This window comes from Oryzias melastigma, linkage group LG1 (assembly GCF_002922805.2).
Source record: "Oryzias melastigma strain HK-1 linkage group LG1, ASM292280v2, whole genome shotgun sequence".
Classification (NCBI taxonomy): Eukaryota; Metazoa; Chordata; class Actinopteri; order Beloniformes; family Adrianichthyidae; genus Oryzias; species Oryzias melastigma.
The window spans coordinates 9,264,151-9,281,475 of NC_050512.1; the positions used below are offsets into that span (position 1 = coordinate 9,264,151).

The 17,325-nt window shown below is 35.8% G+C and overlaps 1 protein-coding gene across 2 annotated transcripts in view; it reads right to left on the reverse strand.

Moving 5' to 3' along the window:
* Positions 1–17,325, reverse strand: part of LOC112137142 (voltage-dependent T-type calcium channel subunit alpha-1I) — a 70,648-nt gene that overhangs the window by 36,250 nt on the left and 17,073 nt on the right. Inside the window, exon 1 of one of the 2 annotated variants that reach the window (XM_024259306.2) lies at positions 2,679–3,351. The exons of the other annotated variant lie outside the window; for it this stretch is intronic. The gene's annotated coding sequence lies outside the window, so the exon portion shown is untranslated. Of the gene's footprint in view, positions 1–2,678; positions 3,352–17,325 lie in introns of those variants that run through there. 2 annotated transcript variants of the gene reach the window in all.

Genomic DNA, 17,325 nt, shown 5'->3' on the forward strand with positions numbered 1-17,325 from the left:
GACCTCAGAACTGGACTGATGTGGTCTACTTTCTTGGTCTACGTAAACATGTCTCTATAGCCTCGTTTCTACTGAACAGTCCAGTTTGATCTGGTATTTTGAGTGTTTCCATTGTAAAATGGACCCATTAAACTTTTCCAACTTGTAGGTGGTTGATAAGAGCTAGTAAGCAGCAAAAAAAAGAAGAGGAAGCCCCTCCCTGCTTGTCCAGTGTGAACACCATGGGTAAAAACATGGGTTCAGGAAACCAAATATGTATGCTTCACATGTCTGGTGCGAACATTACATAAGGAAATTGTAAGTTACATGCACTTCTGACATAAGGGTGATGCTGTTGTACTTTGCCCTTATGCCGAACCCTAGTTGTTATTAAGGTGATCGTACTGGCCGCTTACTGACCACACGTAAATGCTGTATGGGGGGTGTGCCTATGCAAATGCCAGTAGAATTCCTACACAAATCTGAATTTATAATTTCCTAATTTCTAACGGTCATACTGCACACAAGGGATATGTAAACAGGGCACACAAGTGGCACTTGCATGAAAATTTTCGCTCTATGGATAGACTGCCCAAGTGGTCTATGATCTTAGAATTGTTGCGACAAATAGTTGTGACAAAGACTAAGTTTGCAATTGGAGAAAAGTTTACTGTCCTCCCTACTGAGCAATACATGAACAAGCTTCTTTACTTCATTTTTGTAAGATATTTTACAACCAAAACAATTTCTCATAGCCGTGACTATGATGCTCCCATGTAATTTCCTCACCTCAAGAAGAAAAAAGATAATTTTGTCTGTTCAGTGCAGCCAATTCATGTGACACTGCATCAGCAGTGACAGCAGAACCGAGTATGAAGTGAAGAAAACCGTGCAGGCACAGTGTGAATGGAGTTCATTTCAGAGACAGGAAACTGGAACAGCTAAGACAATATAAAGTAAATGACAGAAACTGGGACACCGTGTCCCACTCACCCGCATGCATCCAATACCAAGGTTTGTTTTAAAACTGTCAATATTTGCAACGATCTGCTCCCCATCACTATGGGATGACATTTTGACATCTAACAGGTTTTTCTTCTTTGATGTGAAAGGCCCCGGAGAGGACTGCTGATGCTCAGCTGACCTGTGCTCATCTAAGCTCATTACTGCATGAAAACCTGCCACTGCTGGCAGTGGTCTCACAGATTCAGAGAGGAGCCGATGATTCAGGGGCCAAACGTCTTCTCAGTATAAAGAGCCGTTTAGGCCATAAATTATGGTTTATATTCACCCCCTACTACAAAGACTCTCATGTAATATTAAAATCCCACACACACTACTACTAAAACACACATATACTGCTACAAGTATTCCCTCAGCTACTACTAAAACAATCACTTGCACAGACTGGTACAAAGCCTTGTGCACACTGGTAAAAGCACATACACAGACTACTACAAAAACTTGCATATTGGACTTAGACTTAGACTTAGACTTTGCTTTATTGATAGCATTAATGCATACACACTAGCTCTAGCATACTTCTACAATACCTTGATTATATTCATGTAAACGCCTAAAAATATTCATGCAACATTGTTTGAAATATTATTTTTTATAGTTTTATAAAAGTCACTTAAAGGGTTTTGAAGAAATTAGATCACAGAAATCGCCATCATGGCACAAATCACCTTCTGGTTTGACTGTATTCATATCTAAAAAAAAAAAAAAGTTTAACATCATTTTTTAGCAGTTTTTATGTTTTTTTCTTAATTTATCATATGGTCCCCTATAAGTTTTAATATTTGATCTGCAGTGTAGGTTCACAAAAGTACTAATTTAGTTCTATATCCCCTTTACAAAAAGTAGTACTCTTGAAGTTTTTTATCTATATTTGAGTAAAAGTAGTCTTAAAAGCAGTCTACTACAGACCATGTACGTGTAGTGTAGGAAGTTTACTAATAGAAAACTTCTTCAGACTACATTGGAACATTTTAGTCATTTTACATTATACAGAATAGTATATACAAAGTAAAATTTCAATATTTTACGTAGATTATGTGTACTAGTAGTACACCTAAATAAAGTACTTTTTGCTTAGGGTCTTTTACTGGTTCTAGCAATCACCCTGCAACACTAAGAAGAAAATTAGCAATTTATATACATTAATACCAGTGTTGTGCAAACTGTCACAAATTGCTTAGCAATGTTTCTCAAAAGTGATACCTCATCTTACAATATCACTGTCTCAGATGTATTACATAACTGCAGGATTAAATTTAAGGTACTTTCTGAAAAACACATGTAGAAGTAGAACATGAAAATATAAAGAGTAGATTATGAAAACATTAAATTAAGGAAAAGTTTGGATGAGTAAAAACTTGTCTATTTTCTAAATACGTGCAGCGAATCCTGAACTTTTTTTCTTGGCCGCTTCCCAGTGGAACGAGTCAAATAAAGACAACAAATTTCACACACCTAAGTGCGTGACAACTAATGGGACTTTAACTTTAACCTTGACTTCAAATATGTGCAACCAACAACAGTATTTAGCCTGGGACCCACTGAAAATATGTGCAGCAATGCACATCTTGGCTGCGTGTATTACGTGTGACCAACGTGACTTTCCATCTGTTTTTATGCTGGTTGCACGTAAATACATGTGAATGACATTCGCCAAGTAAAAATGCAATCTATACCTTCAGGAATGTGTCAGGAGCTGGTGATGGACCAGGAGACCAAGCCAAAAACGGAAACATTACATAAATAAACTTAAACATAACAAAACCAATGGAAAAACAAAAAAGTGAAAAAGCACATGTGTGAAAACCAGACACACTGAGGATCATTAACACAAATCAAGACAGCTGTGGAGAATTATCCACCCAAGCCTGTTGTCACTGAGGGTGAAACCTTGAAAACAGAACATGCCAAGATCACAGGAAGTCTCACTAAAAAAAAAAGCCAAAGATAAGAGTGCACAATAAAATAAGATAAAAGAAAAGATAAACAATTTACTTAGACTGATTACACTGTGTTTAAGAAGCAATTTGATAACCTCATCTGAGATTGAAAGATACTTCAGAAGGCGACGAATGACCATGGAGACAAAATTATTTAGACAGTTTTCAAAGTTTCTTCTAAAAAGAAAAGTCAAAAGGGGGAGCCCAAAACCTAAATGCTTTGTTCTTGATAACACATAACAGGTAAAACTTTGAGCAGCACTCTGAACACTGCAATGCAGTGATCAAGACATAGTGTTGCAATAAACAAGCTCTTTTAAATTACAGAAATCCTGGACTCACTTGGAAAACTGTGTATTGTCAAGTTTAAAGTTAGGATCCATTTATATGTTCATACTCCATCCTGTACACTGTCACACACTGTCAGAAGTGTAAAATGTATATAGCTCCAAGAAAACTGCAAAATTGTGTTGATTTTGTGCTATTTATGCTATTGTGAGTTTGTAAAACTTTAAGAATCTGACGATTACTGCATACTACTTGAATTGCAATGAATGAAAATAACTATTAAAATATCTAAGTCCACTAGATATAGATTTTAGTTGTTCTCTTGAGGTGTTGTAAATCAGATTTTAAAAATAATCAAACATTTACATCTAAATTAGGATAGAATCCGAGAAAAACGATAATTTTAAAAACACGTTGTTGAAAAATAGTAGCAAAAATAATAGCAAAGTCTTTGGCATAAAGGAGATAAACTGCTTAAGAAAACATTAGAGCTCCAAGACCAAAAACTTTTCATCTACTTCTAGTGCTGTAGTGGAAACGGTGGGGAAAACACTTTTGGCTCGCAGGCTGTACAGCCCTTGAAGGCCAGAAAAGGCATTCATCCATGCATATTGTATTAGCAGAGTGAATGAGCAGCTAAATGAAAATGTGGTTTATTTCTGCGAAAATGTATACAGCTCCAAGAAAACTGCAAAATTGGGTTGATTTGTGCTATTGTCAGTTTTGTAATCACATTTTTAAAAGGCTGTAGATTTTATTTTAACATTAGTACACTCCAGAAAACTGGTGCATCTAAATACCACTTTATTAAATATAGATTATGAATGTATATCCAACAGGCAGAAACGGAAACACTATGCAGTCTGTAATTTATTCATTTTTCTGAAGAGTATTTGGCTTGCATAACTGCAATCTCACCCCATCACACACACACACACACACCTGTTGTCTTTTAACATTTGCAATGCTTACGCTGTATAAAAAAAAATATTGGCATCAATGTCTTACTATAATTGTAACCTTGCATTACAAGTCAAATGACTGATGACAAAAAAATTCATCTCAAGTGTCCTCCTTTGTACCCTTGCTGACGCTCTGTCTCATCCATCCAGTTAAAAATATAAGGCCACTGAGGCCTTTCCCGCTTCGGCACAGTGTTAAAAAAGAAATCTAATGAATGGATGTGAAAAGCTCCAAGTAATCTGTCACACCAACAGGCATATTCAAATGCTCTCCTTCAGTGTGATGGAGCAGAAAATACGAGGTGATTGCATCATCCATTTGCCACCAAGCAGGGTGTTGCGTTTCCTTCCATATGCTCCCAGCGCAATCTGTGATGTTCCACCATCTATCATTACGCATTCTCATTTTGTCAGTAAGCCTTTGCTCAAGCTGTGAAATGATGTGCCACTAAAAGATGTCTTAGGTATCAGAACATGTGTAAACAAACTGAAGACATGCTCATGGTCCATCTTTCTGATGCGATTAGACCTTAGACATGTTTGTGGAACTGTCTGTCCTTATTCAAAGACCATAGAAACCACAATATTTATCACTTTTATCATCAGACACAAGATTTACTGTTATATTGCTGTGTCACTTTTGGTTGGAGAAATCCTGGCACTGGAGAATTGATTCAGCAAAAAATAAACAGAACTTCAAGGATGTATGGTAACAGCAACTCAACATATCAGACGTCTGTTTCAGATGTGTGATGATTATTCAACTTAATAAATACATCGATTTAAATTCTGAGTCAAAATGTTAATCAATTTGACATCCACCATCATAAAATAGTTTCTAAATAATAATAAAAAAAATGGATAATTGTCGATTTTAAAAATAACTTTTTCCTTTACCATGTGTAAAAACAACAGTGGCTGAACTTGATGAAAATAAAATGTTCTTTGTTTGTACAAAAATGTAATTTACACTTGATTATCTTGTAAGAAATACTTGAATCAGGAAAACGTCACCTGCACTGTTCAGTATCAGGTATTGATCTCTGAGTTGAATTTTGGCTAAAGATGTAATGGATCGGTTTTAGGTAAATTATTCTGAACCAATTGGATCATTTAAAATGACTCAATATCAGCAATAAATCATATTGCCAAACACATGTTAGGATATAAATTGAATCCTAGTTTAAATGAGTCATTAGTTATCAGTTTTTGTTTTTGTTATAGGGCTCCTGCTGATTTTTGCTCTTAATCCTAAATTTCTTTATGGTTCTGTTAATTTTCCTCTCCTTCCTGTTCACCTGCTGAGCTTTTCCTGGAGTATTCCCTTGATCTCCATTTTGTCTTTGAGTTTCATAAACATGGTTTGTGTTTAGGTTTTCGTTTGTCAGCCTGTTCTCTTTCATCCTTTGTGTTTTAGTCCACCATCTCTCCTGCTTCATTCTGTGTGGCCACAGCGCTTGTTTTTTGAACACAAAAGTAAACTTAAGAGGAGGCGTCTGCAGCTCTTTCATGCTCAAATCTTCAAAGCAGCTTGTGTGACCGCCCACGTATAATCAAAGGCTCTATCAGTTTGTTTTAAACATCCAGACATTTGTGAACACACTAAGGAAAAAAGGGAAAAATCAAAGGTCTTTGATAAACAACTGTTGCCGCTACACACAGAGGGTCATACGGTCATTTTACATCTAAACTTAAGTCCTCTACGCTTTCACACTGAGGTAACACATGAGTAAAAGTTGAATGTGTGGAAATCAAGTGTACGTTATTGGGTTCAAAGTCTTCTGTCAAAGAAAACCAAATGCTGTATATCTTACTACAGAATCAGTCATTTGAACAAGTTAAGGGGATTAAACTTTTGGCTATAACACTAGATCAAACAATGTCATGAACCACACAGCAATATTGTTGATAAAAATAAATATTCTATAGTTAGATGTAATGCTAATTATAGTCAACAGAAACAAGAGGATTGGTTCTGTCATTTGTGTTACTTGGAGCATTGTCCTGTTTTTTGGTCAAGTCCAGCCAAATAAGATCTTAACAAACTTCAGATGGTGCAGAATAGAGCTGCTAGACTGACTCTTGGTTGTCTTTTTAAGGCTACAATCAAGTGGGTGCATCAGTGTGTCATGAATGTAAGTCAGTAACAGAGTTGTGTGCAGTATGATTCTGTCTGTAGTCTGATGTCTGTCTGTACATACTATCTTGATGCTGCAAAGACCCTTTAGTTCGTTCTCAGAATTAATACCTACTTGTAACTGACATGTTATTAACACCAGAAGATCCATTGTTACTTTAACTCTTCCTTTACTGCAAACCAGTGAATTAAAAAAACAGCCATATATAAATTGATTTCTTACTGGAATATGCTGCCCCTAGAAATAATGTTAATAAGAATCACAAGAATTCAGTAATTCATAATGAAATTACTTTACAAAATTGATTTATTTTTTTAATTTTAGGAATTTCATAAATTTGAATGTTTTGCTTCATCTGTTTCTTTGCATTGCTGGAGTTTTGAAAAACTATAAAGACTATAAAAATGCAATGTATTAATGTCAGCTTTATATAAAACTTGTAATAATGCATGTATTTTTAAAAGTAGAGCCGAGGAAGAATAGTCTTTACATTGGTGAAGACTGATGGGGATTTTTAAATAAACAAAAGTTTCCGTCAGGATTAGTTCTGATGTGATGACTGAGCAAAAAAAAGTTCAAAACAGTGAGACAAAAAAACTTTTCAATGAATATTTTCAAATGCGGACAATTTGATTTAAGAAACACTGGTATTGCATGTATGTGTCAAATCCAAACATGCCCAAAGCCCCACTAATTACCAACTGAGCAAATGGAACTACATTACAGGGATTCAAATACAGAGCAGAATGTCCTGTTTGATAGAAACAGACAGCACACATCAGATTAGTAATATTTCATCCATTCCTGTTCATTTTGCTAATCACATTACCAGGCGAGGGTCTGTATTGGCAAGAGTCTGGCAATACGATATGTATCGCGATACACATTTCTTGATATTGATTCGTATCCCAATATATCAAAAAACTATAAAAAGCTACTACTAAAACTATATTTTTAATTATGACTTAAGAATTATCTGAAAATTCTTCATCTTGATAATAAAAAAAGGAAATAAAGCAGTACTACTGTGATACAAACCAAACTATTATTTTCAGAATAGTGCAATGAGACCTTAGAGATGTTAAATTGAAGGTCACTGGATTTGACTCAAGAACATCTTCATTTCATTTTAAATTTGAAGTGATTTCCTTTGTGCTTTACTGACCTCTGCCTCTCAATCACCTACCGGTTCACCCCTGTTGTTCATTGTAGCAAATCTGTATGCAAAGAAAATGAAAAAAAAGAGCACAGCACTCTGACAAAGCAACACAATTGAGACGCTGGTCCAGGAATGTGAAAGACACTAATTTATCTCATTCTCGAGAGGTAGAGTCTTTCACCAAACACTTCTACAGTTGACAGCAAAGCCACACGTATCAGTAAGAAACAGAAAAAACAAGCCTCTCTTCTTGGACTGTGTGTTGCATATTGACTCGGACTGAATTTTCAGCATTGAAGAGTACAAGAAACCTCCACACACAATCAATAATTTGACTCACACCACCCACCAACATACAAACATGTTGTCTTAAAAACTGTTGAACCCCAAGTTGAAAGCACTTCAAACATGTGGATGCATGAGCTAGGCCTTTGACAGGTCAGATTAGGAATCTGAAATGAACACAATAACTTCAAAGAAGAGAGGGAAAGAACTGTAGAGGCTGTCATTTCATCTGCAGCTCGAGAATCAAAGAAACACAATGTCTCACTGAATATCAAGTTCAACAACAAAACAAAAATGACCAAACTCTCTGGCAGAGAACGGCTGTGGGTCAAACAATATTCGTTAAAACTCACAGTTTGAGTGTCTTCAGCACGGAGCAGAAGAAAGGTGGATGATCTGCGGTTTTCATCATATTTTTGGTAAATAAAAGAGTGTAAAAAAAAAGACATAAAATCCAAAGCTACGTTTCACACCGCATGAAAAGTTTATTTGAATGCACGTGAACGTGTTTCCTTATCATAACTACTGAAGTTTAACTCAGATTTGGTAGTGACGTATGGATGGCGTCCATTTGAATTCACTGAAGTACCAACCGCTTGAAAATTGGTTACGGAGGAGTAACTAATAATTGCAGTTTCTGCCCAGCTGGACTTCTATGACACCAGGTATTTCATATTTTAGAATAGAGAAAGAAAAAGTCTGGAACAAGATTTATGAGATTTTGCACCGATTCAACATTCTACACCAAGCCCCCTCCATATGTAGGTGCTGGACATGTGCTAGTAAACATGTAGCAACAGAAAATGAAGAAGAAACCCCTCCCTGCTTATCCAGTGTGAACACATAAACTGTATATAGAGAGAATTGGACACATCATCCCTTCCACCCCTTGCATTCCAAACAGGAAGAATCAGCTGGTCCCAGAAGGCCAAAATCCTTTAGACCTCCATTGAGAAATAAACAACTATTACTCAGTCATTCTATTTGTCAGAATAACTATTCTTGCTCTGGTGTCTCTTTTTAATATGTTCTTGCTAATATTTTTTTTTCATCACATATTTTCCTTATTGCAAGCTATCAAAGTTATAAACTGGCCAATCAGATGCCTTAATAAAAGCATGTGGTGCCCACTGGTCCCTCCCCACCTCGACCGTCCCAAGAGTTCGATTGACAGATTCTCCTGAGCCCACTTTCAGTGGAGGGGGTGTGGCTTTCCAACAAACTAGCTCCTGATTAGCAAGAGTGGTTGCCATAGAGACAGACGTACTTGGACCAATCACTACTTACTAACGTCGTCTGCTCCCAAAATGTCGATATCTTCCACAGAAAAATGACAACTGAATTTACTTCAGTTTGTTGGACGTGGAGGTAAGGCATTTTCTATCGATGAGGTCACAGTCTATATATGTCAGTGTGTGAACACCATGGCCATTCAAGAACGCGTGTCCCATGACAGGTGTGAACTTAGCAGACTCTCAGAATCATTTTGCTCTTTAGCGTGGGAAAAACGAACAACATAATGCAATACTGCAGAGTTAAACTATTGTGCTATTGCTGTATAGTGGTCAGTAATTAAGAGCAAAGCTCTAACAAAGCTTTGAACAAAAAGTTTATTGTGTTTGCTGTTTCACTGCAGACAGTCATCTGAATCATGACAGGGAGAGTACAGAACATGCTGATCAGTTCCTCACTGGCCAAAATATGGAAACATGCAAACTGAAATAAACAATGTAACTGGACCGAACCTCCAGTGTGTTATTAAGCTAAAATACAAATGACTTTTTGGTATAAATATACTGCAATGTCTTCAATTGGCGGTGTCATCTGTTTTACACAATAGACTTAATTAGGGCTGTGTTAATAAAACTGATTAATTGATCTGAATCGATCTGAGCTTATTAGATCAATAATCAATCCATAAAAGTAGAGATCAATCTAAGGTATAATGCTAAAGTTGCTAGCTTGATGCTAACATCTTTATAAACTCACAGGCATAAATTTTACAAACTCTTAAGAAAATGTTTTTAAAGTAATTATTTTTGGTCTAAAATAGTTTTTGCTTATACTTCTTTTTCTGGAATACGGTGTAATGAAAACCATGTAAACTCAAAATTGAAGTGAGTAGATTGAAATCATCGAAAAAAAATCTGAATCAAATCGATCCAGGTTCTGGGGAATTGAATCAATTCTGGATTATTAATTATGTCTACATGTTGTCCTTTAGAATATGAAAGTACACCTAATATACAGTTTGGGATTGTCATTAAGATGGTTTTAGTTCAAAATATGTATAGATTTTTGTCTTTGAGCGAGCTACAGTAAATGGACTCACAGAGCAAACACAAATAATAACATTTCACATGTTATATTGGTTTCATGTTTTGGTGCATTAAAATGGTTCTGAAAATTAAACATTTCCAAAGACTTGTAGCCCAAAACTAGATGAACAAATGAACTATTAACACTTTGATATCATATTATAGGACAAACAGTGTTTATTATTAGTGGATCGACTTTTAAGTATCTTGAATTTTATTTTAGTGTATGGACATGTAACGTCACAGCAAGCATGTTGGTATGAGTTTGACCTGGATACATTTAGTTTTTCTTTCCCTTTTTATCGTTCACACCAACAACCAACAGTGCTGTGTGTTTCTTGACAGCTGCTTGACAAAAGCTATGATTCAGATCAGGTTTCTAAAAATATTACTTGTTCTTAAACATTTCCACCTGGATAAATAATGGTAATACTAGTCCCAACAAAAATCATTACCTTGAAATATCAAGTAAAGCAAGGGCTGTCAACAAGTTAATTGATGATTCAATGCTATCCATTAATTATAGGAACCACTTAAAAAGTCCCAAATTACAAATACGGAATTGGTTTGAAAATGAAGGACTATTTGCAAACTGAAACCACTTCCCTTCATTCTTTACAAGAGGTAAAAACATGACAATAAAAGGAAAGAGCTACCGAGACACTTCCCCCTTTTTTTTAGTAAACACCATTCTCCAAGTGTGGATCTCATTTATCAGGTGTCTCACATCACATGCATTCCTGGAAACTGTGAGGCCCATTCAAAGGGATGCAATGAGCTTAACACTGAATGGGTGCCAATGCTGCATCGAATCTGGAGACCGTCTGTAGCTGAGAGAAGCTGTGAAGAAAACAACCAGATTGACCAGCAGGTCTGAAAATACAAAAGCAGATAAAGCAGCTCTTCTTTTAGGTAACAGCAACTGTAATATTAGTCAGATGTCTTGTGAACAATGAGTCCTAATCAGGGGTGAAAGTAAGCTGGAACAGTCCAGAGGGGCGGGGCGTTCCGGTGAAAGAATTGGAGGGGGAACGCCGCTCCCCCGCATGGCACAAGCAGGCTTTTATTTTGAAAGGATATTATACGAGAGTCTGTCAAATATAAAAAACAATTTCACATTTTGAGAAAATTCTTGTCTCTTTTGATACTTCTGTTTATGGTCATGGATGAAAAGAAACATAAGTCACTGATAAATGAAAAGAAGTTACGGTTACAGTATTTTCCGGTTGAATGCCATAAACAATCGTTTTTTTCTAAACAAGAATTAAATTCAATGTTTTTGCTTTTTCTTAGTACAGAGAAACAGAAAATGATGAAAACACTATTAGAAGCTCTACGTCTATCACCAGACAATTGACTAAGACACTTCTGAGAGATTGCCTTTAAATTAGATGTAAACTTTGTTTTCTTAGGTTACTGTGTAGTTTACCGTGCATGTGCAAATGGCAAAGATGGCCATCTCTATCCATCCATTTTTTTAACCCACTATATTGCTTTCCTTTCAGGGTCACAGGAGCCTGTCCAGGATACTGTTGGGCAAAGCCAGAGCACTTTAGAGTCACCAATTAACCTGTGAAGCATGTTTTTGAGATGTGGGAGGAAGCTGGATTTCCCAGAGAATATCCACGTATGCAATGGGAGAACATGCAAAGTATACACAGAAAGGTCCTGTGAGGCGAGAGTGCTAGCTAAGTCTTGCTAGCAAGTTAAAAGAGAATGATCCACATGCTTTGACAGATACACATTGAAACGTGGTCCACACACCCAATAATGACCAAGAACAGTCACTTTTTCTGACCTCATACTAGCATCAAGCTGACGGTTTACCAGAGCAACCCTGAAACTGGCACAGAGCTGTTTGATAACAAGGCAACGTGAGTGACAGGCGGTAAAAGGTGTTTATGGCGCACAGAGCATGGACTATTAGATATACTCCAATGGTTTATTTACATTCTTCACAGAACAAGAATAATGAGTTTAACTGGAGCATTATCACAGTAATGACTGCATGTTCACTTACAAAATGGAGAGAAAAATAAGCACTGTGCACAATTTTATCAGAAAATACAGATATACCAACCAATTACTCCCAAAAATGAGAGTAGTGCCACTAATTATGTTCCCTTACTTTGTTCAGCTCCCAATAGGTCAGAGAAAAGAAGGTAAGGGAGAAAAAGAAAGTCATGTCTCCCACTCCATCTGGTCAAAGCTATTATGACAAGTGGATTCACTGAACCATGGCTAGCCAAAGACTTACAGCACTGGAGACCCTTGACGATTTAATTCTCTCTTTCCTGGGAGATGGAGTCACCGTTTCTGTGTTTTTTATTCATTTTTCTAGTCCTTGTTAAGGCCAATGCCAGTCGACACAACAGAGTGGAAAAAAAACAACAGCAACTTTGAAAACGTATTAGTGACTCCATAATAATAAATAACTAAACAGTAATGAGAATAAAGTCTTAAAATCGTGGAAAAAAAGTTGTAATTTTTACAAGAATAAACTTTTAAAATATGAGAAAAAACTTGGTAATTTTTATGAAAACAAAAGTTGTGAAATTGCAAGAATAAAGTTGTAATTTTACAGAAATCAATTTGTAAAATGTTTTTAAAAAAAAGAAAAAAGTCAATATTTTATGACATTAAAGTTATAATTTCACTAGTTAGAGGTTGAGAATCTATATGAATATAGTCATACATTTATGAGACAACAAAGTAAACAACAAAAAAAAGAACCAATATTGGGTTTTATTAGCAACTTCCTTCAGCTTTGGTTTCACAAATATAGAAATGCAAAAATTTTAAGTGTGTCAACATTGTTTTGTTTTAAGTAAAATAACATTGAAAATAATTTGCAGACCTCTTCAGTATAAGATGGATAATGTGGATGAAGGCTTACACAACTATATTTTCGAACAAGCAAACAAGCAAAAAAGAAGTGAAAAAAAAGTTAATTTACAACTTTTTTCCTCATAATTTGAGTTTATTCCCATAAAATTATGGGAATAAACTCATACATTTTGTAAATTTACAAACTTGTGAAATTATGACTTTTTCTCATGTTTTTATCACTTTACTGTCGCAAAATCAAGCCAGTTTGCTCATAATTCACAACTTTATTCTTACAAAATTAAGACTTTTTTCTGAAAAAAATTAGGACCTTACGCTCTTAAATTTGCGATTAAAAAAATAATAATTTACAACTTCCTTTTTGTAAAATTATGATTTTTTTTCATTAATATACAACTTGATTAAAAAAGACTGTAGGTAGATGGAGGTTGCACAAACAACTATATTTTCAAAACAAACAAAAAAAAAGTAAAATTACATATTTTTCTTATAATTGAATGGGTTCATCCTAGTAAAAATTACAACTTTTTTTTAAATATAAATTTACAACTTAATTCTTGTAAAATTATGATTTTTTTTTTCTCCGGTTGGACAATGTGGATACAAGTTACACACCCAACCATATTTTTGAAATAGCATGACTTTTTCTTGGTTAAATAAAATTTATTAAAAATAAATAAATAGGTTTATTCTCATAAATTAAGACTTATTTCTCATTAATTTACTTCTTTGTTCTTGTGAAAAAACAACTTTTTTCTCTCATACATTTTTCACTTTATTCTCACAAAAATTATAACTTTTTCTTCTCATAATTTTATGGCTTTAGTCTCTAAAATTTATTTGTTTCATTTTATGGTGGCTTTAATACTTTGTCGTCAAAAACAAACATTCTGGCACACGTGGAAAATACACAAAGACTCATAACAGAAGCTGAGGATAAATATACATGCAGTTCTTAATAAGGTAAATATTTGATTCCTATCTTCTTTTGTGGGTGTTGGTAATTAGTGCAAATGAACACATTGAAGTGTGAGCTAAACTGGATTTTGAGTGACAGCAGATGAATCCAGATTTTTTTTTACTGTCTGAAAAAGCATATGTGGGCATGTCGTGCATGTCAGCGCATGATGGATCATAGGAAGAGAAGGGAGAAGGGTCAATCTCATTTATCTGAGGAGTGGCATCTTCGATCATCCCTGACTCCTTTGGCTCCTGTTTGTTCAATCCCATCAGTCATACATATCAGCAAAATATCACTTTCATTTTAGAAAGTAACTGTAGAAAAGTAAAGTGAAAAAAAAAGAAAAGTGAAGTAAAGTAGATCAAATTTTATTCAACTCATTTCACAAACTGCAGTACATATCATTCCATGAGGTTCCTGACTATAGTAACTGTAATTCTTCGGAAATCCATCAATCCATCATCGTTGCACCAAAACACATTTTTGAGCTTCATGTACTACCAAGATAAATTTGAGGTCCTTTAAGCTCAACACAACTCACACTTAAGACACACTGGATTATAAGGTAGTTTTTCTATTTTTGAACAAATTCAGTGTTTAAGTGCACCTTCCACCAGGTTCACACCGGATGCGAAGCGCCGCAGTCCTACACGGCTGGCTCGTGCCGTGCAGCGATCGTTTCGACGTCTGGTCTATCTTTTTGCGCGAGCCGCAAAAGGTCCACGTCAATTTTAGCAGAAAGTCACGCCAAGACACGAGAAAATCTGGTCAATTTTCAAAATATAACTAAATTTTCACAATAAAATGCTGATGCTATCATATTTCTGTATCTAAGCAGACTGTAGAAACTGAATGAACACAAAACACATACAAAACAGACACTGAGAAACACAGATCCGTGTAGTGGGATGACTAGGGAATGGGGGGTTGTGGTTTTCAACTCTGATGTTGGCAAAAGAAAGCTCTAAATAACCACAGCTGAGCAGAAACTCCTGTTGACCGTTGCATAAAAATGTGTGTCTGGAATGAACTAGAGCAGTGGTCCACAACCACCGGGCCGCAGACCGGTGCCGGTCCGTGGATCCCTTGCCACCAGGCCGCGGAAGAACTAATAAATTATACCTGTTTTTTTTTTTACAAGACAAAAATCTTTTATTTTGAAAATCAACCAGATTCTCTTGAATAGCTTCAGCGCTAAAAGCAGTCTGGTGGCGTGTAACAAGAAAAGTTGCATGTGAAACCTTTCTTTGCAAATGGATATGGGAACCACTCATGGCATGACGGCACCCCCCGACCCCCCCAGTAAAATCCTCATGGGTTGACCGGTCCGCAGCCTCAAAAAATGTATGTGTAGGGCAAGATTGAGGGTGAGAATCAAAAAGTTATCTTCTTTCCACTCCTTTTTTCAAACCCTTTATTATTTTATGGTTATTTTATTTAGTTTAAGAAAATAAAAATGATATCCAGACTCCTGCGTTAGCAGATCACTAACACAAAATATTGTGAAACAACATTTAAAAAAAAGTCTGTCTGGCACAAGCTGATGTGGGAAAAATATGTGGATCAGATCGATCTCAGTCTGTCAGGAATATAGCCAAAAAAAAGCTGAACTAAAGCCCTCGACATGATACTTCATAAGAAATCCAGCTTCCCCTGGAACAAAGTGGTGCGAGTTGTTTATGACCCACAACAAATATCCTCTTGAACAAAAATAGAGCGCATGGTTGGGTTGCCATGAACAGCCATCTGTTTGCTTTCTTTATTTCGGTTCTTATTTAATTATTTTTTACTGCTGCGTGGTGCCTTATGTTTCCATCTCATGAAAATAGAAGAAAGTTATGGATCTTACAGTGAACAATTCCCAAATAAATGCCAGACTTTGGGAACTATTGAAACACCTTGGGACCCGAGTGACTGCTGGCAGACTTTCCTCTGTGGAGCGACAACAGAACAGCTACAGGAAATCTTCTCGGGAGGCTGAAGAATTAATATACTGTATATAATTCCTAAGATACCTTCAGACGGTGGGAATTTGCTTCTGTTTCCCAGTTTTTGTTTGTGTTTTCTTGCAGAGATCCCTTCTGTCATAGGTTTCCCGGCTCCCCTGTCATGTTCACACCTGGTTTGTGTTTCTAATTATCACAGCTGTTTATTTTCACTTACCGCGTTCCCGTCATCGTAAATGAGATGATGGTTTTTGCTGCACGCCAAGGAATCTGTCTCATCAGCGTATTTCTGCCCAGTTTTAATAAAAATTCTGTAAGCTCCCGTTAGTTTGTTTTAGTGGTTTCTTTAGTTTTCATCCTGAGAATCCTTGTTTGAGTCCTTAACACGATACTTTTTTAGAGTTACTACAGTTTTGTATTAAACATTTTAGCTTTGTTGATAAAGAAAATAGTCCAAAAATATGGAATTTCCTTTAATAGTTGTCAGACATTTCCAAAAGAAAAGAAAAAAAAAGTCACAGAAATTGACTTTTTTTCAATTCTAAACATAATCACTTTGTATTAGTTTAAGTTTTTCTATTGCTTTATAAGGATATTTTCATTTCTTAATATTAGTTTTGATTGGTTATTGCTCTTAGCCCCTCCCACATGTCAAACTATTCTCCAAAATTTCCACCCACCTAGTACCTGGTGAAAATACATTTTGGCCATATTGAACAACCTTCCCGAAAAAATGAGAACATCACACCAGGCGAAACCATCAAAAGAATGAATGAGGCCAAAATCTCTCATGGAGCTGAAAAAAGTTATTTAAAATCCACTGACAAACCGAAACACACATCTGGAATGTCCAAAGGAAGTTTTTAAATGATTATGGGATGGCTACAGGTCTTGTGGCTTGGTGGCCATTTTGTCAAATTTAGTAATTTTCCCACAATATGGGAAAATAAAACTTTTGTTTGAGCAATCTTCATGAAATTTTAAAGACACGCTGCCAGCTTAAGTCTACAACCAAAGTAGCAGAGGCTAACCCAGTGGGGGTGGTGAATAGAAGGGGCAGCTAGTGCCTGCAGTCCATTCAACGCCGCTTCAATTATATTATTTATCATTTATAAATATTAAAACAACTACATTCTATCGTTTCTATATCGTAAAATATATTTTGTAGCCCAAAGTTATTGTTCTACCAGAAAACAATTTTAGAGCAATGCTGGGGACTAAGTACAAAAAGCACCGTGTTGTCTAAAGATGCTAAATTGAGTCAACTTTTACCTTTGCGATCCTTTAATTTATCTTTCTCTGGCCTGAAAATTACATTTTAGGGACGCTGCAGTTGTTAATAGTACGCATGTGAAACAAGGGATTTGTGGACGGCAAAAATAACAGGATAATTTGTGCCAGTGAAGGTGGGTGGATTTGGTTTGGTAGCAGAGGGGGAGAGAAATAACATAATTGGTTCTGAAGAATATAAATTAGACT